Here is a 25,332-nt window from a genome sequence, read left to right on the forward strand (position 1 = left end):
CTCTGACACTCTTCATATACACCTCTACTGTGATTTTTTTTTTTTAAGAGACAGAAAGTGATCTGCACTGTTCACATTTTAGTATTACAAATCAAACCAGCATTCAGCCTCAGCTGAATACATATTTCTGGAGACACATCAGAAAGAAACCTGAGGATTAGCCCTAACACAAAAGGATGAGGGAGTTGCATGCTGTCATCCTGCCAATTTTCCAGAACAGAAGAGTTAGCAAATGAGGCATAAAGCGATGTGAGCAAAGAAACTCATACCTGCAAAAAAAATGCAGAAGTATCAGGTGTGCCAGAAAATGATAGTAAGTAGTATCAGGCCAAATAACAGGAACTGCTGACCAGCTGAAATTCCTTCTGGCCTCAGCTGGAAGTACTTAGCACCCTTAAGGCTAGCTAAACTTATAAGCCATCCTAAACTGATGCTACAAATTAAATTTGAATATTGAGCACTACACTTTTTAACATCTCTGACCTTCTATTGGAATCAATGTAAGGCAGCAGCACTAACTGAACCTCTAGTTACATTAAAGAACATCTCTATATCTGTTACTGTAAAATTAATACAGTCTTCTCTCTTTTATTTCTTGTAGTGATAGTGGTAGCAACATCAAATATACCTATGCTATTGCTGTAGGGGAAAAGCCAAAAAGTTCCCATTTTGGTCTCTGAAAAACCTCCTATTACTACAGTTGGATGCACAAAGAAAAGGTGGGGCACTGTGGGGCAAGTGCCGAAGAAAAAGACGCACACTCAATATGGCACATCTCTGAGCAGGAATGCAAAGACCAGCCCCAGCTGGGGCAGAGGGACAGTCACCTTGTGGCAGGGACTGAGTCAGCTGCACACTTCTATATCTGCCAAAGTGGGCTGACAGGTTTCATTTGGCACAGACTACTTCTGGGGGAGGGGGAAAGCCAAGGTGGGGATGAGGAGTTTCACTGCCTGGGGACAGCTTCTAAGTGACTACAATTATTCTGATACATAGGATTTAAAAAATTAAAATAAGATAAATTAATTAATTAACTGAAGAATAAAAGGTTTAACTTACGGAATAAGACACCACTTTAAGAGGTTTCCCCACTTTCTCTGCTGTAAAGCACTTCAGAAAAATTCAGCTACTGCTTGCTTCTCGTGACCTTTTCACTGAAAGAGAGCAGAGTAAAAACAGGAAAGAGCTAAAATGATATGCATTAAAGATGCTTCATGGAAGGAAAGTCTTTTGAGTCAATGTTGCAAATTCATTCTGTGTCAGATTTGCCAATACACTGCTTGCCAAAGGCTATCTATTGAGAGCAGCAGCAGTCAAAGCAGGAGTGCTGCTCTCAGTTGTTGCAGCAACACCGTACACACCGTATGATACAGCTATGTAGCATTTGCATCTGGTGCTGGTTTTCCACACCCAAAAGTTCACTTCATGTCTTTTGATTAATTTATAACGTCCTGAGCCTCCAGGCAGATTTGCTCTGCTGATTTCCTTTTTCTTAACAATAATACAAATAAACATGGAAATAAATCTATTGTCTGAGGAACCCTTCCATTAATTCTGTTCTTTGATGGTTTGGTTGATTTACTATGGTGAAGAATCAAGAGTGAAGTGGATCGTAGCTTAATACTGAGTGTGGTTAATCTTCCCTTTGCATAATGCTGGTACACTATGGCCCAAATACCAGAGATTTATTTGATGTGTACATGCTTTCAAGCATTAGTAAACAAGTTGCAGCCCATTATGAAAGAAGAGCAGATCCAAACGGTTGTGAAGCTCTTTATGTACTAGATTGGCATTGGCAGTGCAATATACTTACATCTGCATGTGTACTAGCTTTAAAATTCTGGGCACTATTTCATGACAAAACATAATTTTTCAAACTGTAACTAAAAATATGGCTGAGATCACTTCCCATGACCTGATGCACGCTTGTTGGAATCACAACAAAAGTAAGCAAGAGGCACAGTTTTCTTTTTCTCTTTTTCCTTATAATTGATTTTATTTCTTGTAACATAACCAAAATGAGGAAGAACTTCTACTAGAGCCTCAAAAATGTACAGACACATTCATTCCCATGAAAAAACACAAAGCATCTCTCACTTCTCATTTCTTATTCTTCCATTACTTTGAAGAAGATGTTATAGAACACACAGAAGTGCTCTATGAAACATCACTGAATTTCTTACTTTATAGACCTATCAAATAAATTACAATCCTACATTCTATAACTAAAACATTCTTCTTGTTGTTCATGTACAAATAAAAACAAATTTCTTTCTTTAGAGGCTGGTCTTAAGAGCAAAGCATTAACTTTAAAATTAATTTCAATAATGAAGTTTCAAGCAACGGTACAGTGGAAGAACTTGGAGTGCAAAGAAGTTATTTGCAGGTGGCAATGCCTCCTGGATAAAAAACACACTGTAGGTCTACATTATTTTAACATACAAAGGCAAAACTCACCCAAGCTGTAATGTTAGGTATCAATAAGTCATTCTCACAATATGGTGCATTTTTCCTACCTAGGAGAAGAATCATGATCCCATTCTCAGGCACCAGCTTTACAGTATGGTACCTAATTCCTTGCACTCTCACATACATAACGTGATTTTCAGTGAATCTCCCAGTTTATACTGACCCCCCACACAGGCTACAACTGTACACCAGCTGTCACTGGCCTAGATTTTGTCCTGTCCTGAACACTGACTTGGGATGACTCAGAAACAGTTGCCTCTGTTTTTTCCCCTGCTTAATAAATAAAGAAGCCACAACAGAGACAGAGAGAAATTCAGAGCTGGAGGCAGGAAAGACTGTTCAGACAGCAGTTCCAAAATCTCATCTGCAGAGGTGTAGAAAAGGTACACTCCTGGAGCAAGGTCTTCAGATAATGCCTCAAATCTTGGTAGCAGCTATCAAATGGACACAAAAGCATATGCCTACAAAGGAGGTGCTGTGAGAACAAACACATCAGTGACTGAGAGACGCCAGGATACCACAAAAAAGTAACACAGTAAGAAGAGAGGATGCCAATGTCTCAGATAAGCAGTTATGGCCATGTTTACTTAAACTGTTCTGCTGAGCTGTTCCCATTTCAGGCAGAAAACTTTGATTTAAGGAAGAGACTTGCAGTTCTGTCTTCATATTTTTTTCCCTTCAAAGCATGAAAGAACTTCCTTTTTCAAAACCAATTTAACAAAGTTTACATCCAAACTCTCTCAGTCCCAAAAATGTCAGATCTGAGCTCTATTAAAAGCAGCAGTTAGTGCAGCCAAACACTCCACAGTACATTTAATAGACTATAATATTTCTAATGCCTTACTGCCTGAAGTCTATGATCTGGAAAACCAGCCAAGCACACCCACCCAAGAGCAATGACTGCTACAGTGAGAACTCTTATCTCCCTGTGGTCCTCTATCACCACTGGCATGAGCAGAGCAGGGACTCTCCAGCTGCAGACAGTGAGCGTACAGACCACCTCTCTGGCAAGAGGAAGCCTGAAGGAAGCAGACAAATTAGAAATGAAAGTTGTGCCAAGCATGTAAGCATAGAGCTACTGTTTCAAACTTCAGGTCCTGCAGTTTTATGGATGTATTTTATTACTTGATTTTATTGGACCCTTCTTCTCCTAGCCTACTGCTTCCCTCATATCACTTACAGTTCCTCCCATCCGTTTTTGCCTCACATCCTTCAGGCTGGAAGATTGCCCAGATCAGCTTCCCTAGTTCAGCCACTAACTCCCTTGACACCAGTGGGGACCAGAGTCGGCATTTGCCCCCAGCTCAGGTATGAGCACCCTGCACACCCAGCAGTACTTTCCCCTCGCTGGCCTAAAGGATGATTGGTACAAGCATTTTGATGCAGATTTCACAGTTGCCAGTCAAATCAGCATGCTGCCTGTTCTTCCATATAAGGCATACATGTAGGAAGTTAAAATAGCTTTTCTAATAGGTTATGCAAAGAGAAGCGCCTTCCTGGTACCGATTACAGCTGACTGGGAGCTAGAATGATACTAATTACACTGTTCAGCTGAACTCCAGCAAGGTGCCATGAGTCCCAGCAGGAAGAGCTCTACCCCCCCATCAAGCCCCTCCCTGCAACCACGTATGGGCAGGGCCCATGCCAGGGGTACCCAACCTGGCATGGCCTGCTGCTCCTCCTCTGTCACCAATGGCACACAGCAGGAGCAAGGCTGTCGCCATCGGAGCAAGAATTTACTCCTAAATCAGTTTTCCTAAGCATCAAACCTGCTGCTGAGGAGCATTTTCCACTCCTGCCAGCCTGACTGCTCAAGATGAAGCAAAGGTTTGGGTGACTGCAGCTCATTCCATGTTATCACACCAGTGGGTTGATGTGCATTCGCAGTGAAGCATGAGAGGCAGCACATTCAGATATGAGCCAGGCTGAACTTTTAGGAATGGTTTCTCTTGTTTCAGGCCCACACCATTTCACCTACCAGGGGTGCAGTGGAATTTTTATAGAGCAGTCAGAAATAGTGCAAGAAAAGGGGAAAACATTATTATTTGCCTATATCTAAATAATTAAATGAGGCATTTTTCACTTCCATGTTTCAGTATCTCAAAAACAGGAAGGGGAGTGTTATCATTTACTACAAGGTATGAGAAATGAATGGATTCTGACAACAGTAACACTTTATTCCCTTTCATAAGAGAAACAAGCAGAAAACATTTTACTCCAGAGGATGAGTTCTCCAGAAGGCTTTCAAGTTGTCTGAAAACAGCCATAACTATAACACTGCTCACAGAATGTTGGCTAACTTTGTCAAATATGCTCTCTGTTAAACATAAATTTTTATATAGATTCACTTAGCTATCCTATTATATTTTCAAAGTCACCTCATTTAACTACTTTATCAGATCAATAAAGAATTTTGGGGGGAGGGGATAGCAACAACTGCACATATTGTTAAACAGAAAGACAGAAGTGCTACTTGACTCAAAATGGACAGGGGAAAAACCAGGGAAAGTTACATTAAAATGAAACAGTATAATTAGAATTCTAAAAAACAATTGGCATCCCAAAAAAATAACTTTTATGACCTCTCTTCACCTGCAGAAAGGCCAAGCAAGCTTTCAATCTTCTCCCACTTGCAAGGTTTTCCCGATAAAAGCGAAGCCTACCATAGAACAACTGCACCAGCTGACAGCCAGCTTTGCTTTCCTGAGTCCCTGCTCCTCAGAGGCAGGCTCCAAGCCAACAGGTTCACAGACCACAGTCACTGGTCACTGCTGCCACCACAGAGTACAAACTAAAACCCACCATTATGCTGCAAACAAACACTGCCACTCACAACCTCCAGAGAGGGCTGCAGCAGCCTGTAGGAATATTCCTGCCTTTATGCACACGCAGTGCAACACTTGTATCCAGTTATCCCTGAGGGGCAACATTCCAAAAGGATAGAAAAATTTAGGTAATAGACATTATGCAACAATTGAGTTGTATTTAAACAAACTCCAGCCTTAGCAATTAGTTGCCTTATTTTATAGGTCTCCTGAAAGTGTGCAGAAGGTGAGCAGGTTCACAGGCAGCCACCACATTCCTCATTCTTCTTCTGATCCCATACCTCAGCTGCAGCACTGGCATGGAGCACCCACAAGCATATGTTCTCAGGGTAAACCTGACCCTGCAGCAGCACAGAGCAGCAGGAAAAAAAACCCATGAGGAGCAGCTGCTGCAGGGGCAAGATGAAAAATTAAAATCTGGTTACCTGCATGCAGGCAGCTCCCCATCTCTGAACAGCACACAGGCAGGTGAGGCCCCAGCTTTCACAGTTTGAGCTGAAAGAGCCCCAGCATTCCCATGATCCACTCCTGGAGGCTCCAAAATGTCCCCCCAGGAAGGACATCTCCCAGGTTTGAACACCCTACTCCCAAGGGTTCACATGTTACTACACAGTTCTGACCAGAGGCATGAGCTATTATCTCTCCTCAGCCAAGTGATACCAGGAGAAATGATCTCTGGATTGAACTGCATAAGGCTCTCTGGTCCTGCCTGTGTCTCTTCCTAGCTCTTCCTCAATTTTTCCAAAAGGCAGGGTAATGAACAGCATTGAGGTACACAGGCTTTGGTACTTCACACATATTAATCAAAAGGACAGCAAAAATGGTAAAAAAAAATTCTGGGTCACAGTCCTGACTATAAGATTTTAAAATTACTAGCTATGAAATTCATACTCCAAATGGCTAAAGATTCAGCTTTGAAAACAAGTATTTAATAATAATTTAGAAGAGGAAGGTTGTGGACAGTTACACTTCAGGGTATTTCCAGAAATGACAAGTATTTTCACATGCAAATTCACAAATTCTGCAGCATACTGAATTTGAATATCTACTGTACATCCTGGCCATATACCATATTGCTAGCAAATGCTACAGCACAAAAATTTTTTTTAAGACTACCTATATCCTCAGTTACACATTAGAATGCAGTTTACACAACAGTACAAAAAGCATGTTATATATGGCATGTTTTTAAGTAGTTACCATATGCTCTGTCAATACTCTGTGCATTAATAGGGCCCCCATGCACTATAACACGTTGGTCACTCACAGCTCCATGGAAGATTATTCCATTCACCATAACAATTAGCTGATGCTTAGGCTTATGTCACAATTTTTCAGTCACATTTTTATGTTGGTGAGCTCAAATATACAATTGTTGGGATTCTGTTTTGGTTTTTTTTTTAATCATTCCTATTTCTTTAAAGGTATGATCCTAATTTCATTAATTTGCACTGATATCAAGGAAGCAGGTTCAGACACTAAATCAGAAGATAAATGTTGTCTTAACGATTTGCTTCTATGTTCCTTTGAGCAACTATACTATAATTAGTTTTTTTAAAGTTAGTTTAACCTATTGTTGTACCACTGGCAGTAGTAGTTTGAGAAACAGTGGAAGAAATAGAGCAAATACAGGATGTAAAAAAAGTAATTTGTTTCAGTATGATTACTCCCATTTTGGGCTGTGTTTCTGGGCAGTTAAAATTAAGACACTTTTCTAAATTTTGGCATAGGGAACTGGCAGTAAAATAGATCTATATAATCATCTGCAGCAGCAACCCATATTGTAACAGGCCAAAGTCTCAGAAGTATTTTATTTTCTTGATTTCTATTTGGAACAGAGGTCAGAACAGTCAGGTGAATAGCTGGCCACAGAATAAAATGTCATTTACTAGTTACAGCCTAACCTAAGGTATAGGAGGTCCACCTTCCACTCTGTAGCTCTAGAGGCTGCCATATAATCACCAGCGTTTGTGCCTGAGCAAAATGACTTCAAAATAACACACTGGAATGCTTCCAAGATAACATTTTCTATTCCCTCTGTACATGCTGTGAATCACCTTACAACTGCACAGCCCTGGAGAGTAAGACCTCCAATGCATTACTGTCTTAGTCCAGGCCTCCTTTGTGAAAATGAGATTGTGCCTAACGAGTTTAACAACTCACAGGGCACGCTCAAATGCCACTGGCATCACCAAGGGGTCAGGAGTCTGCCTGCTTTGTACATGGCAGCAGGGGATTTGCATTTCTTAATACAAGTGCTGCTGTTACACCCTTTTTACAGGAATACCAGCAACTGCCAGGGATCTGTGATTCCCCGACAGGCAACAGCCCCCTGCAGAAGGTACCTAAGAGGGGTTGTTCCCATGTGGGTTACCCACACTGAGACACAAAGGCTTTGCCATCATTCCAGTGAAATACCCAACATTTCCTCCTGCCTACAGTGGCAACACACAGCTAAAGGGACCTGCTTACGCTTGGCAAAGCAGAATGATGCCACTTCCACATAAATATGTTGCAGCACCTACAACTACAATTATATAAATATTTCAGAAGGTAAAATGTACTTTGCTTTGGGTTGGTTGGGTTTTAAATACATACCTGTCTTTTTAATTTGTCTGGTAAGCAGTTTGTGCAGAAAGAAGCACTATACAGTGCAAAAGTATGCTAAAAATTCCATTTGCATTCTAAAGATAAAAATTACCATTAATCACATCTGAAAATGAGAGAATCTGAAAGCACAAGATATATTTTTGAAGGGAAAAAGTGGTCACAGCTACCAAAACATTTTCAGAAGGGAGGCTGGCAAACTTTTCCTTCCTGACCCATAAAATAAAACGCCTTTAACTAGTTTGCATATAGCTAAACAGCTAAAATCAAACTGGTGCAACCTATACTACCCATACAAAGCCAAAAAGGTACTCTACATACTCCACTTACAAGGAATTTTGGAAAGCAATGTACCTATCGGTACCACAACCAGGTAAGTGACTTACCAAATCATCTCTATGACAACAACTGCCAAAAGCCACTAAGAGATTTATCAAGTGGGGCACATCCACACCAGCACTGCACTGCAGAGAGCGACAGAACAGAAACATTCCTGCTCCTTCCATGGGCTTGGCTTGGGCTGGCCTCCTCTGCTTGCAATCATCAACTTTTCACCAGTCTACATCTTTATTTTGTATCCTCTTTGAGAGATATTGTGAACAGAAAGAGGACACAGTCCTTGGGCTCCATCACGTAGGTGGGCTGAAACTTACTTATACCTGAAGGGCTGTGTTCTCCTGGTCTCACCACAGATAGCTACATAAATCAAGCAAGCCATAACAAATTTATACTAAAGGATTGTGCACACACTCATGTGCACACAGATGTGGGAGAGCAATCTTGCCTGTTTAGGAAAAAGGGACTGTCAGCACTATTTTATGTTTAGAAAAGAAAAGCCTCTCTTTAATAAAGTAACCTGTTGCCAAATCTCAACTCTACAGAGGATAACTTACAGTGCATCTCAAGCAAGTTTGAGACTGGTCACCAAAGAGTATACATGCCCATGTGTCTTTTCTTGAGCCCACATCCACTCATGTATTTGTACAAGTGAACCTAAAACACTTCATAGCCCTGGACTCTTAACCTTATTTCAAATAGCCTTCATCAAACTGCAAGTGGGGGAGGAAGGGGGAAGACAGAAATGGCAAAGACATCTCTTTGCTTCCAACTTTCCCTGCAGAGATATTACCAAAACAGGATACAAAATGTCTAATCTTGAAAGGTAATTTTGTCACAGTTTTCACAAGGCCTTTTTTTCAATGTATATGAAGGGCTTTATAATTTTTGTGTCTTTATCTGATCAAAATGCTATCCTTCCTCCTGCAGCCCTGGCATTCTTTGTGGTGAACTGTTTCAGTATCAATATTAATATTCAAATGTCAAGTTTGTCACACTACATTTCCTGTATTATTTAAAGCATTCAGAACAACTATTATCTATGAAATATGAAACAGTAAATTTTTGCTATCTGCTGAAAATTTCAGCAGCCCTATCTGGGACAGAAGAGCACTTATATTAGTCACATGGCATTTTACTTAGAAATGTAGCATTCAGCTTTTCTAGCAGTACTTCTGCATTTCCCCAAATTGTCTTTTGTTGTTTCTAGCAAAGCTACACATCTGTTCTTTTTCTGGAGTACAACTGAGCCCTGAATGTCAATCAAATGTATAGTATTTAGCATACATTCAATATTTAGATATATATTCCCTAAGTGATAGTGACTTTTATATATAGTGAACCCTTGAGCTTTGTGGGGTTTGGGGGGCTTTTTTTTAATATTCATAGAATAGTAATTATGTCTTTCATAATTTCTATACTGCTCTTAAAAAAAATTTACTCTTTTTTTTTTTCCTGTTTCAGTACTTAGTTGAATCTCTTTCTTTTGTGATTACCTAGACTGTGGTCACGCACCTTTGGCTGTAAGGGGTATTTTTACTGTAACATGTAGGTGTCTTCAAAAGCAACATATTTTAGAGCTGCACAGCTGAGAATGCACTGAACTGTCACTCCTTTCTACCACGTTGCCAAAGTTCTGGAGAAACTTTCATATAATAGCACCAACTTAAAATAATGAATGCATAATAATCCACATACAGAAAGGTGCATGCTAATTAGATACATTTTTCTCCTTGTCAAAGAACAACTTCACAAGGAAAGCATAAAAACCACATTGAGTCTTCCATTAACAGGGAACACTTTAGGCTATAGATCAAAATGAAATATCTCAAATAGCTTAAGGAAAGCTTTATTTTCAGTGTATGGCTTGATGATGCCATAAAGAACTTTGGTACCATTGCACAAGTCAGTTATTTCCTCCATTCTCCCCTCCAAAAGTGAAGGGTGATTGCAGAACATGCATGCTTCTTTCAGTCTTAATTCACTCCAAATTTGAGCCAAAGGGGTCTGATCCTAACACTCCAAAAGTCAACAGGAGGAATGCCAGTGGGAACAGGGCCTAAGACAACATTTCTACAGTAGTCAACAACACTGAGTTATATAAATACTTCCTAATATATCAATACTGACTGGTCATCAACATTTCCATTATAATCTTTGTACTTGGAGATGGCTGTCTGTTGGATGCTGTCCATACTTCTCTCCAGCCAGCCGAAATGAATTGGTTTTGAGTGATACAAGGCGCTCTCTCTCCTCTGGAGACCTGCAGACAACTAACAGAACCATTATTTTTCACACAAATCAACAGCATCCTACTATCCTAGGCTGAATTCCAGTTTACCTGCTTAGATACAATGTACTTTTGCAGGGCTAGAAAAGGAAGCTTTGGTTTTGTTTCAGGAAATCAAGGGCTACCAGATTTTTCATGTAGTATGTCATGATGTCAAATAATCAGGGCTAGAAATACAACAATTAGGTGTGAACAACAGCTTCTGAATATGTGTCCTGCAATTCTTCTTCACTTTGTTTACAGTGCATTGAGAATTATAAATTTAGTAATAAACAGCAAAATCTGGTGTACCAAAACAAGGAGCCTGTCACAAATGCTCTTGAAAAAATACCAGGGGTATTACTAGCATCACAAGCAGTATTCTTCCCACTCCTATCAAAAAAGCAATCCTTTAATTTGATCTCCTTGCACTCAGAAGAATAGCTGTTTGTCTACAGAGCCTCAGCACTATTATAACTGAACTCATTATTTTAAAGTGCTTGGAGCACCTTGGGCATGACAGAAGACACAAAAAACCCCAAGTTCTGCTGGACAGTATGAAACTCATACTAATATTAATTAATTCAAATTCACAAGATACTGAAGCTGTTCCAAAAAAGCATTATGGTATATTTTGAGAACAAATACTAGGAGTAAAACACAAAACTTGGCTTAGTTTAACCAACCTACCAACACAACTTCATGAATCTTTTTAAAATTAACCCAAGTCTTTTCTCTCCTTCCTGCTCCTGGAAAGAAGGTAATATTAGCCCCACCAAACTGCACTAATCAAGAATCAGCTCTAGAAGTAATTCTTATTTCTGAAGAAATCAATTATTGAGGGAACTGATTTTTAAGAGCAGTGTGGGTAAAATGTGAGTGCAACTGCTTCATGCATTAGTTGAGAGGTTTAGCTGAAGGAATGGGCATACATGTTACCCTCAGTTTTTACAGTGAAGCATGTTTGTTTGTTCTCTTGCCCTTTCAGTACTTCCCTGTATATACTCATTCATCTTAAAGCCTTCCCTGGACCAGCAGCTGAATGATGGCAATGGACAGGTATTTGCAAAGTGATCCTATCACTGCCCCCGCTGAAACTCAACAATTTCACCATGTAAGATATAAACCTGCTGAGGAGAACTTGCTGTGAGACTGCAGAGCACTCTGCTCTGCAGAACCTGGGTCAGAAACAGCATGGTGGACACCAGTAACACAGTGCTAACCAGGTGAAGTGGGGTGAACTCTGTGTGGAGGCTTATAGCACACACTTTCTTCACAGCCGAGGTGTTTCAGTGGTTTTTTTCTAAGGTGCAAACACACAGAGTTTATACATTTATGTTGACAGGTTAGCAGCTTTGCTGTCAGTAGTAACCACAATTTCTTTTGAAGTTTTTAGCTGAAGTTAAGAGACGACCCAGGTCAGTACTCACACATCACACACCACAGCTTTCCTCAAACACAAGAAGAAAAACCCAGCAACAGAAAGCCCAGCTACAGAGTAAACACCACTTACACACACCACAAAAGCTCTTATTTTCCATGCCCATCCAAGACCACAGATTGTCCTTAGACTGAATACTGGCTCTCCATAAAGGACCCCTGAGCCTATCCAAGCGTCTCAGCTCCCTACCAACCTGCTGGCACCCAAACTACCCTCAGCCAGCTACAGCAATACACTCAGCATCCAGACAGCAGCTTCTTTTCATTCCATACCTTCTTGTACAGGCCTTTGTAAAACACACACACAAAATCTTTACTAGTACAGAGGGAAATCAGTGGCTACAACTGCAAAGCGCCGCGTTGCTAGCCAGAGACGAAGAGCACACAATCTGATGCTGAATGACTGCCAGCAAAGAGGAGTCCCAGCTTAAGGCCTCAAAAGCACTTGGAAAGCTGTTGCCTGGCTGATTACGTCCCCATGAAAGGGTAAGGCTCCAGAGCAGCGTGCACAGCAGATTAGAGGCAGGAGCTGCAGAGCTGAGCCGCCACACGTACTCTGCCAGTGCACCCTGGTGCGTACTCGCACGGCAACGCGCCTCCCAGGGAGGGCAACACCCGTGAGCCGCCAGGCTGCAGTCCCTGGGCAGAAATACCTGCTCAGCTCTCTCTGAAATCAACTGGTCCTTAAGAAAATTTAAACATCAAGTGAGGGATGTGGTAAAACTCCAATCAAAAAAAAAAAAATTAAAAAAAATAGTAAGGGCAGTGTCTCTGAAAAAAGGGACAATTTGGCATTTGCAGTGTGTACAAGATGTCTTCATACACTTTCCTGATTCCTTGCCAGTAACTATTCAAAAAAGACCACTTAACAAGCAAACAGGTCTTCAGTACAACAAATAATAAAAAAGAGAGCAAAGCTTGTGCTATTTAAATATCATGAAACATTCTGCTAATCATGCACAGATGGAAGTACAGACGCTTCTGCCAGACGCCTTGTTCAGAAACTTTGCTCTATTTTTAATTATTTGATGCACAGAGGACCTGTTTGCTGATTAAAAGGGCACTGCCTTTAAAAGCACTCCATCAATATGGAGTCTAGCGTTGTTTTTAAAAGAGGACTTTAAAAGTAGTAACTCATACCTCCAAGCTCCCTGCACCAGTTTTTATGATCTTATAACCATGAGGTTGAGGGTTTTTTCAGATGTTTTTCTCACCTCGAGAAACTGCCTACATACAGGAAAAGTGAAACTATACTCACGGTATTGTTAAATTCACTGAGTAAATGAATTTGTAAAATGGGTATTTTCCTCTAATATCTCATAGTCTGTATCTTTTTGTTGATAATTTATAACAAGAAGGGTTATCAATTTCCAGATACAAGTTATTTTTGATGGTTTCCTGTTTAGTCAAAAGCCTCCTTTTTGAGAAAACATACCAACTCCAGCATTATCAATCAAAACAATTATTATATTGTTTGGGTTTTTTTAAATCTACTATAACCACAGTATCATTCCAATAGTAAGTTCATTGCAAAAGCATGCTGATACACAAAAAAAAAAAAAAGAAAAATTTTTAAAAACCCCTCTTACATATTTCCACTTCACACCTTAAGTGAACTTCACTCATTCAGTAGGTGCTTCATTTTGGTACTTCTCCATAGCAGTCCAGGAATTTTTCCCTCTCTGAAGAACCTCACTCAAAATGCATACTATGTCACTTTTATTTTCTTTTTCTGAATGAAGTGCTTTTCAAAAATTCTTTTTTGATTTAACTTATATTTCACAATCTATTACTAGAGAACTTTATCGCGGTATGAGAAGAAGTGATGATAAAGAAGCCCAAAGAAAAGTGCTCAAGCTGCTACTTTTGAGCCATCAGTATGACACATGAAAATGGTACTACATTTTTTAAAATTTACATTAACAATTTGAATTATTGCTATTAACACAGTAAAAGAATCCTTTGATTAGAAGATCACATGATATGATAATAAAGTAATAGTTCTCCATTATTTTATAAGCAAATGACCCAGGTTCATGCTCAGGTACAGAGAAAATAACTGAATGAGTTTTGGTTTTGTGGTTTTCATTGTTTGTGTTTTTTAACAGTGCCAGCATGTAACATTTTACAAACAAATATATGCTACTGATTTGTTAGAGATCAGCTGACAAGCCTAAAAAGCAAGACGTCTGCTGAAGAGACACTGCAGCTGGAAACCAGGGAAGACTAGCAGGGGCACATAAACTGAAAATCCAATGTTCAGCCAGAGAAACAGGCACCCACAGAGAAGCTTCAGAGAAGAAATAATGGTCTTTTCCCATGAGGAGGAGCAGAAGGCTGCATGGAGTGAAAGGCTTGTCCAGGCAGATCACTGGGGTTGCAAAGCTCAGAATCCAGCTATGACTAAACTAGGAAGGAAGAGAGGTAGATGAAACAACGTTCAAATTTTCATTTCTGCAGAAAACTATTGAGGTATCGAAACACCCTAAGGAGAAGGGCATTTTAGACACATAGAAACACACACAGAATTAAAAGGGAAGAAATGGTCTACACAAAATCTAAGTATTGTGCCGGTAACAAAGCCAGTGAGGGAGACGTGTACAAGTAGGTCAGATATGCAGCAGTAAGAACTGCTGAGCACAGGAGAATCTTGGTAGAGAAGACAGTGAAGAGAAAAACTAATTGGCCAGCAACAAGAGAAAGAAGTCTGGAAATGGTTAAAACAGGACAGAAGGATAAAAAGGCAAAACACTGTTTGGGCTGTGTAAAAAAAGATTAGTCTTATTCACCAACACATCCACCTGAAGCACAGGAAGAAAAGAAGACTGATGACATTTGTCTGAGCAACAACTTTCAGTCCTTCTCCACTTGAAGGAAAAGCCAAGTGACTGCTCTACTCCCACCAAACAAACAGTGTGCGATCAGCAGTGCTGACCTGTCTGCGTCAGCTCTGAGCCCAGAGGCTCAGACACACGCCAAAGGCCCCAGACTCTATCACACCACATTTACACCCACATGGCTCCATTGAAACCACCCAAGTAAGTAACAGAGGTGGGAACCTGACCCCTTATTTCACCACAGCCTTTGGCTGAGCACCTCGGTGCGTTGCACAACACGCACCCTTCATGTTAAATAAGAGCAGCATAAAACCACCAGTTGCTGCAGCCTAGGTTGCACAGCACTGCTGGTTTCATAAAGACACCCTGGCTGAGCTGTATAAACAGCAGCAAACATTGCAGCCAGCCAGCTGACAGCTCAGATGAACACACCTCATAGCAGAGCTGCACACATAGCAGAAGTGTGTCTTAGTTTGCATTTCTCCCATTCCATACAGCCAACATGACATTCACCAAGTTTGACTCCTTAGGTAACAGGGTTGTACTCGACTGCTGATGTTTAATGTATTTCAGATGCTTACCTTCTGCCCACCTCAATTTTCCTTAGGGCTCTTTCTCACTGTATACTAACAGATAACATCTGGATAGTAACCTCATGTAACAAATGTCATACTTTCACTGAGGAATTACTTTAATTTGCTCAGTCACTACACATCGTATTCCCTCTGAGCCTGCTACTGAGGTGCAATCGAAATAAACCAGTGGTGACATCCACGGAGGCATCCATGCTGGTTCTATCACTCTCACACCTGAAGACCACACAACAAGAATGAGTTACTTTGTCATCTTGTGCAAATATGGAGCAAAATGCAGACTTTTACTTCTCCAGCTCTTCCAGGATTGCAGTATCACATCTGTTTTATGAACTTTTCCAGTGCATTTGTGAGCTATCCAAACACCATATAGTATAATTTTAAACTATAGACTATTGTACTGTAAGCTCCACCATCAACCTCTTTCCATGTAAAACAGGACACGTGTTACACATACTCGTATGTAACATATATCACTTACCTCCCCCCAGTTTGATTAATCAACTGTCAAGTTCACAAAGGAAGTCACATGTGATTTCCAAGACTGTCACTAACAACAAAAATATCAGGCCAGATCACAGCAGAGAACCAAGAAAGCTTAGCAAGAGTGGCAAGAAGGAAACGTGAAACTCAACCTGATTCAAAGGGGAAGCAGACAAGTCCTAAAGAGAGAGGTGCAGCAGCTTCTCAGTTCTGCAAACAAGGACATGCAAACACAAATCGTATGACCAGACCAAGCAGGTCATCCTCAGCTAGTCCATCAGCAGGTGTTACTTACAGAAGAGCAATGTTAACAGGGTGGGTGGTGAGAAAAAGGAAAAAGAGAATCCAGAGGAAAGAAACACAGTATCTAGGAAGTATCAGGTTCTCCTTGTAATAGAGAGAACCTACCATTTTATTTGGTGCCAGGGAGAGAACAGAAGTGGTCAACAGGGAAACCTCCACCATATGTTAGTGAGTTGGGTTTTCTTTGTTTTCAACCTGAGGCCAAATTTCAATGCATTAGCATGGAATTAAAATCTTGGGTTAACTGAAGATCATGGTCACAATATTCATATGTTAATGTTTCACTGGTATAACTATTGATAGAAATAGTATTGGCATGTATCCATGTGTCTTTGAAGTTCAATCTCAGACACCTCTGAAGCAGGCAGACGAAGATCTGTCTAAATCAACATCTAATAACTCTTTGGCTGCCTCTGGAAAATAAATATGATACCACAGCTCAGGATGAAGGTCCATCCACAAAAGCTGTAATGGTTCGTAGAAGGATTTGTCAAGGGGCAAGTCCTGTCAGTGTAAGCAAACCTTTCATATCACAGGTGAGGCATCCTAAGAAAGTCATATTTCTTTTCTGATTGTTAGAGAGGATTTCTGTTTTCAGCAATGCCTATATAGCACTACCTGAGACACCTTGAGTTATTAAAATATTAAATAGAATGAAAAACAGGTTTAAAAAATTGAAAAATGGTTCAATGCCCTTCTGTGAGGTTTTGACTCCTTGTGTTATTATGCTATTTAAAATGCCTATTCACTGCATTTTATAAAATCTCAAATTGTATTTGTTTTTTCTTCTTGTATCTTTGCTTCTAAAACATGATATATTCTTTAAAAAAATCCAAAAAGGAAAATGGGACTTATTTTTGTAGTAATTTTTTTAAAAATAATCTCCCAAGCTACTTTCTATCTGTCTGTATATTTGCTGTAATAGTGTTCATATTTGAATTCCATATTCAAGTCATCTTTGATCAACTTGATTAATATTCCTTTCAAAAGATTTTATAGCTGGTGTATTTCATGAACACAATTAAAGTAGATTAATCTGTTCTGAATTATATGTTTCATAAAACTACTGTTCCTCTGATTAATTTCACAAAAACACATGTAACTATGTACAAATGAGTTTCTTCTCATTGCTAAAACAATCCTGTTACACAGCTTCCAGTAGTGGGCAAGAGATATCATTGTGAGTATCTAATAAAGCAGCAAGCCTGATGATGCAATGTCATGTGAGCTAATACAAAAAATACTGTATTTATATTTAATAAAGGAAAAAATAGCCCAATTCTCAGCTTATGGCAATGGCTCAGCCTCAGTGGAAATCCTCAGGTATCAGTATCAGTAGAATAATACCACCATCTAGTCAAAGTGACTGTAGATGATCTACAAACCTTTCTCCACTGAAACCAGTAAAAAAAATGGATTCAAATTCAATAGCATGGTTGAATTTCAGAGACACTGGGACTGAACAGGACCCATCTGACTCCTGATCTGCAAGAGGGAGACTCACTTTGACCTTACCATGACTGTCATGAGCAGGCTGATGTCATTTCACCCCATAAATCCCCTTGCCTGGTGCTGTAGCTAAGCACTGCTGAATTTAGGAACCCTCTAGAAACACTGTGATGCTGTAACTAGCAGTGAGACTTCTAATGCATTCTCCAGCCAGGAACAAGGGTTGCTGTGGCCACTGGAGTAAAAGAATGTGAAAAGGAAGTGGAGAAGAATGAATAAGACAGGTAACAGCAGAGAAAACACAGTAAAAACTTACTAAAGTATCTCATGTTAAAAGAACACAAAAACCACCAGGAGTCGGCTAAGCTGTCAGATGGGTATTACAATAAACAGTGGTTTTTTAAAAAAAATTCCATTAAATTGATTGTTTCAGTGAAGAAGATCAATGATACATTGAAGGTATATCTCTGACATAAGCTTCTGCTTCTGAACATCTAAATTACATTAGGATTGGTGCTTGGGGTTCTTTTGAGAAATTCAATATTTAAACTTCCTGCTTCAGTGCAACAGCAATGTAAACCCCTCCTTTATTTTTTGGCAGTTGCTGTACATCACTCACGTTCAACTGATCATTAACTGTGAACTGTTCACATATCTTAGTGTGGTTTCAATGCTCCTATGGCAAGGCTAAACAGCATTTCAGAAACAATGATATCCCCAGGCCTACACAGTAGTTTCTGAAGCACAGATTAAACACGGCATTCTGCTCAACAAGCTCATCACTGTTAAGTAACTCATCAGAAAATAAAGAGGGAATTATCAAATGGGAATTGCCAAGTAATTAGTTCTCTGAAGCAGATGACATACAACTGTTAAAGGGAGGGGCTTCCCTGCTAGTCATATGTCAAAGTAGAGCCTCCTAATCTGTAAATAAAAATTCAGTACATATGATTAGTGTGATGGGTTTTTAACTGCTAGTGGTACATGGAGAATAAAGCTACAACTTCTTCTACCGCAATAACCTACTAGGATTTTTTCCCTTGAATATATTGAATTTTCAAACCATTCTGGATCTACTTGCTGTCAGACTACCTTGGGAAAGCTATGAATACATCACAGTACCAAGCAGAAAAAGGGTTCAGGGGCTATGGAAGAGGAGAAATGCATTTATTATTATATACGTTTGAAAATATCACTTTCTAGTCAGCTGCTACACGTGCCACTGAAAAGGAGCTACACCAATGAGAAAATATTCAGTAGCACAAAATACAGTAAAGGAGGATTAAGCCTGCTTTTGTAATTATCCTTCTCCATTAAAGCCTGACTTTCTTTCAAGTAGCTGGCCTGACAGAAATGTTAGCTGTACAAAACTACAAAGGCGTTCACACATGGGTACAAGGCAAAATGTGGTGACAGTCACAGCCACACTCCAATACAAGTGAGGAACACTTTGGCATCTGTACTTTTCATAGAACAAGGAGTGACTCAGTAAATCCTGAAGTCAGGTTTACAGCTACTTCCAAAAAAAGTAACTGATGAGAAAATAAAGAGGCAATTATCAAATTCAGGGTTTGCCTCTATTACAGTGTCTCAACATGAGAAACCCCTCAGCCAACACATTTAAATCCAGATGCTGCCACCTGGGCTAATTTCATACCAAAATTATACCCCAAAATTAGTAACAAGGGCTAACTTTCTTTCAAAAGCACAGCCCTGGTTTCAAGGCAAGGCAAACCCCAGCAGCACACCCCTGCCCAACACACAGAGCCAAGGGAGAGGCAGCAGGAGGGCACACAGAGATGCTCAGGCTTGCACACAACTGCACAGCACATCCAGACACTTCACCACTCCTCACCCCCAGCACATGGAGGTTCTCCATCTACTCACACTAACATGCAAAAGCCCACACTTTTAAAGGAATGCTAACAAGTTGCAGAGCGTGGGACAGCAAATCTCATTCCATTTGCAAATACACCTTTTAAAAACACCAAGTTGGAAGGCAAATCAAACCTCAGATAGTGCCTTATATCACATTATGAATGTCAGCCTTGTGGTTTTTATGCAGGCATACCACTGCACTCCATGCCATTTACACTTCAGACCATGTTATGAAACTTTCTATCAGTCAGACAGCAGGCCTTCAGTATCTGCAGTAGGAACAACAGGGGAAAACCATGAAAGGTTATGGCTGAGGTGAGGGGACCACAAAGCCTCATTTTTAAGACATCCATCAGCATTCACATCACTTCATTTAATTTACTTTTTAGTTGCTCGCATATAAACAATTTAAAAAAAATATTCCTAATTACTATCCAGTTATAGCTAGTTCACAACTCCATTTCACTTGTGCTGTTCACTTAAAACATTAGAAATCTCCATTGCCCACCTTCTTTTAGCCCTACAGATATTGTAGGCCCTCACAAAGAGCATAAGGGAAGAAATAAAACCAGCTATGATAAAAGGACCCTGATATGAAAACCAAAAAGCTACCACTGCACACAGTAATACAGAGACAGATTCATTCTTTTAATGTTCAATATTAAGTATTTTAAAAGGGCAGACTTTTGCCTGTTTACAGAGAGAGGTAGTCAGAAGTCTGCATAAAACAGAAATTATGTCTTATGTAAAAATTAGCTATATTAGATAGCATACAGGCATACTTACTGAAAATTCAGCCAAAAAAAATTTCTTACAAATGGTCTGCAGCTGTAAATTCATCCCAGTACTATGATTAATAAATATCAAGTGACTCGACAACAAAAAAGATTAAAAAGAACTCTTTAATTGTTAAAATGTCCAGTACCTCATGCAAAATCCTCTCAAGACAACTGTATAAAAGAAAGCATTGAGTCATTTGCCTACGTGGAAGGAGGCAGTGCATGCTCTGAACAAATAACAATAACTCTATGTTTTGGAGAGCAGGCTAAAATTAACTAAAAATAAAAAAGAAAGAAAGCTGTATCTTTTTATTTATTTTTGCTTTACTTTTACTAATACCCATGTCCTTATCCAGGCAAGATGCTTAGCTGGCTCTGCAGAAAATGTTGCTTGAATTAGAAGGTAAGCACACCTGGACAGCTGACACACAACAAAGATGTTACCCACTGACGCCACACAAATCCTCACACGAGTGAAGCCATGAATGCACATGCAGGGACATCAGGCCTCAAGTATGGCTTCTGAGATGCATTTTGGATGCCTTCAAATGTGTCCCATGTTCTCCCTCAGTCAGACTCCAGGGTCATAACCCAGGTCTACCTAAAATGGAGCAGGGCAGTTGCCACCTTTACCCCAAAACAAATGCAAAAGCCAGAAAGATGATGAGTGTGAGTATGAAATGCTCTATCTGCGGCTGCACCCTGCACAGTGCCACGTCATGTTTCTCTTACATGTTACTACTGTGAGCTCCTGCCTGTTTCCTCCAGTAACAGAGAAAAGTTGTAAGCACGCAGTGCCTATCCCATAACTTTTATTTCACTTATTTAGTTATACAGTGGGCCTGATTTTGATTGTTCCATAGAAAAAAATAAGAACTAATGAGGTCAACAGAGGTACCTCCAACTCAGTAACTAAAATGTCCAACAATAAGAAGTTAAAACAAATCTAACCTCATCGAAGGTTCACAGATACAATACTAAACTTCAAGCGGAGCTGGTATAGGAAAACAAGCATTTTAGTACCATACTCCTATCAGACTTAGCTAGGTTACATTTTTAATCTAAAATATTTGTTTAACATTTAGTATATTGTCTCTCATGCAATTGCAGAAAATACCAGATGCTGAAATATCCAAGGTGACTTAGCAATATATCGTGGGTAACACAATCTGATTATTCATAGGACTTGACTAATGCCCTATAAACAACTACTTCTTCTACTTGAGATATATACGTTTTTCCAGCAGTAATCACTTCTTAAACACATTTTTCTACAACCCAAGTTAATCTTAAAAAATAAAAAATTAAATGTTTTGTGTAACTGATAACATCGTAACAAAAAACTTTTTCTATCTGATGTCCCAAGTCAACAGCTGCTACCAATTCAGTTCTCTTCCAAAATAGAAAGACAAAGTGTGCCAGTGCATGGGCACTTTGTGTAGTTTTTTACTCTGCAGAAACTCTTATTGCTCTGAAGTTACAGTGGTTACCACTCACTCCCACCATTCAAGCTCCTTTGGAAATTGTAACAGGCCTGTCCTTGCATGTAACTACTTGCCTAGGCAACTTCCCTCTAAAACACAGCACCCTTCCCCACAGCCACAGTAAAATGTAAATGATGCACTGTGTACTTTTCTATGACATGCTGTATACATTAAGAAGTTATTCTGCAACAGAGACTTTCTGATCAGCCCTACATAAATAAGAGTGCTATTGTAATTATGCTTTCAGATTGTAAATTTAAAAAAGAAACCCTTTGGTTTTCTGCAACCAATAACTATATTTCATTTTCTTTTATTTAAAGACACAGGCAATTTTATTATGACCCTTTATCTTTTTTTTTCTTAAAGCATTAGCAGCATTGCCAATCCTAAGCACTTAAAAATCATAGAATAGGTCCAAAAAACCAGGCTGGCTTAATGACAATCAGATTAAAGAAATAAAATAAAAATTTATGTTCTTTTTATTGGCAGTATGATTGTTGAGTCTTGGGACTTGGTCTTTTCAAGTTATTTTCCACAACCATATGGGAAAGAGAGAGAGAGGAAAGGGACAGCAGCAGACTGATACATGTGCACTTTTAAATCTTGTCTGGCAACAGCATTTCAGGGAGGAAAATCAGAAGAACTGAAAGCATTCCTCAAAATAGAGCAAAAGACACACAGATACATCAGTAGTGACTAATTATCCTGGGAACTATTCTAATGCTGGACAAAGTTTAATGCACAGAAGAAACTCAAGACAGTGGAAAAGCCAAGCAGGCGACAAGCAACAGGAATCCTGAAAATGATCATAAAAGCAAAGGAAGGATTTACTCAATTTTACACATGGCATTTTATAACAAGAATCAAAGTCTGCCAGCTTTTCCATTCATACTAACATCTTCCAGTAACTGAATACACTCTGACCTCAGGTGAGCATAAAATCACCCATCTGGAACCCACCTGTTCTGTAAGTCACAGAACTGAGTCACCAGAGTTAAAGGAATTTTTCTGAGCAGAGTTTCTCAAGGACCTCTGCTGCCAGGCAAGGGAAGTACAAACCTATCACAGGTAGGTAATCACACAGACACCAGGAAGATGTGCACTTTGCCTAAAGCCCAGAGCAGACAGTGTACACTTGCTGAAGGGAAAAAAAAAAAAGCATTGCGTTCTCACCTTATTGGCAGTGCATAACTGTAGGGTGAAGAAAAAACTGATGGTGGTCACTGTCCTACGGGGTCAAGAATAAATTCACAGCTTGTATTGCTTGCCCATCTGGCTTGGCCTGCAATGTGACTGTTGATCCAGGAGTTGAGGAGATGGAAACCAAAATAAAGAGAAACAAAAACACAGTTAATAGTCAACATTTACAGTCATTTACAACACACTAAGATATCCCAATGAAGACTGAGAGAGGCTGCTTTTACTATTACTCAAGCACAAATAAACCATAGATTTAATTCTGCAGACAGAGCTCATCCAGTAGAGAGCAGAGCCCATTTATTCAGAGTGCTCTTTTCCTAAATGTGATCTTAATGAGGTGAAGAATCATAAGCAAGTGGAGATGACTGTCTTCACTGCCAACAGAATATATTTTATTTGAGAAATGCAGTAGCATCCTGAAAACGTAGTGCTGCAATTACTACTACTAGGTGAAAAATAATCACCCATTGAAATGTGACTTTACCTTGTACACTATTTTGTCATTAAAGGTGGCATGCTACAGTTGATGCCTATTACTGTAAATTCCCAAAAAATATAAACAAAAAAAAAATTTAACAATGTAGTTTTTTCATTTTTTTTCTGTGATTTTGCTCAGAAAAATCATGAAGAACCAGCACTGAACTTCTACTGACATCACCTACTAAAATACATTTGGGGTTTTCATTTGGAATCTCACCAAATATTTTTATCACCCTTGGTACAATAAAAGGATTTAGTGGGACCATTTCTCCCTCACTGAGAATCATTTCTGTTGTTTCAGTTTATGAGCATACTTACTTGTTCCTATTTAGGAAAGGATTTACATGCATACTTAACTCTAGATAGGTTCTTCAATCAATCCTCATTCAGCAAAACCCTCACTGGGACATCTACTAAAGTAACTTTGCAGACTGGGACCAATGCACACATACAGATTTGCATGTGTTGTACAACCACTTCAGACTACAGCTTTGAAAGAAAAAAAAAGCCATGAAGCATTACATTCCCAGCACATACACTGAGATCAAAAAGGAGTTACGGTCATGGATCTAGTTTTTGTCTTTTTGCAGAAATCAGGAATCTGCAAAGTTTCTTACATTTTAAAATGTTAGTCATGCATCACCTCAGCCAAAACCATGTAAAAATCTTCAATTTTCTCATATAAAGAATGTGAACTACTGAATAAGACTTCAAAATACAGTGCCTTTGACCGAATACCTGTTTATTTATTTATCACATTTGGAGTCTTGCTTAAAAGTAAAATGAAAGGATGAGGACGGGATTTTCACTTTGCAAAGCTTAGGCTATTGAAGTCACTGGAATATAGCAAGTCAGTCCTTTGCAATGAAATATTTACCTGTGCCAAGCCTGCCATACTTCTCTTTCTTGTCCTAATTATATCGTTATCTGTTAATGCAGAGTTGGTTACAGCAGTCTCAGAAGAGACCTACAACTAAATCTGTTATCTGCACTCTCTGAATTGTACACATCATACCCGCACAGTTCTCCAGAACAAGCAAATCACTCACAACCTGTGCGGTTATAGCTGAGGCTGTCACACAGCCTGACTTCTCTCAAGCATCACCACCGGCAGCTGGCTCACACGCTGGAGTAGGTTTGCAGCCAGCCAGTGCTTCAAGACCATCTATGCAACCCTGACAAGCACTTCCTTTACAGCCTGCCACACTTTTTTCATTGCATTTCCCCCTCAATTAGTACACCACAACAAAAGCAGTGTGCATATGAACAATGACAATCCTGACTGTCATCTGCTAAAATGCGCTGCTAAACCTCAGCAAGGGGAAAAATTAGGCCTTGATTTTGTTTCACTAGACAATGTTACTAAGACAATTACTTTAAAATTCTAATGTTTAAATCTTTAGTTGCTTTTCAGGTGACTGCATTCAAGTGTCTATTTTCTTAATTAATGGGAAACTAGGCCACTGGATCTATTACATAAAAAAAATTGTTAAGTGAAATTCCATGTATCTTGCAAATGTCTTTTAAAACAAAACTAGCTTTTTCAACCTTTCTAAATAGATCCAATCAGGCTAGAAAAGCAAAGTTGCACTGTTTATTTTTCAGAAAAGTTTTTTCAACTATGTATATATTGCCTTTTTGAAAATAATTACTTTTTAACACTCTTAGTCACACAGGTAATTTGTCTTACAATAAAATATGTATAAGCAGCATGCAGCACACAAAGGCTCACACTACAGGCGTTATCTTGCTCATCACTATTCCACTCTCTCCAGCCAGTCCTCCTAACAAGCTCTTCTGTTTCAAGACGACTCCTCAGAACAGAGGCGGCCGCACCGAGCAGAGAATATTCCTTCCTAACCAAAAGGGCAAGTTAGTTGAGGCACTGAGAAGTTGCACT

The 25,332-nt window shown here is 39.5% G+C and overlaps 1 protein-coding gene across 11 annotated transcripts in view; it reads right to left on the bottom strand.

Moving 5' to 3' along the window:
* The window catches only part of ATXN1 (ataxin 1), a 368,814-nt gene that overhangs the window by 190,923 nt on the left and 152,559 nt on the right, over nt 1-25,332 (bottom strand). For 10 of the 11 annotated variants that reach the window (XM_058027067.1, XM_058027093.1, XM_058027084.1 and 7 more), the window contains 2 exons: nt 22,926-23,045; nt 1,060-1,154 (listed from right to left, as the gene is read on the bottom strand). The gene's annotated coding sequence lies outside the window, so the exon portion shown is untranslated. The remainder of the gene's footprint in view (nt 1-1,059; nt 1,155-22,925; nt 23,046-25,332) is intronic. The other variant, XM_058027121.1, reaches the window with a different exon arrangement.

This window comes from Melospiza georgiana, chromosome 1 (genome assembly GCF_028018845.1).
Source record: "Melospiza georgiana isolate bMelGeo1 chromosome 1, bMelGeo1.pri, whole genome shotgun sequence".
Taxonomy (NCBI): domain Eukaryota; kingdom Metazoa; phylum Chordata; class Aves; order Passeriformes; family Passerellidae; genus Melospiza; species Melospiza georgiana.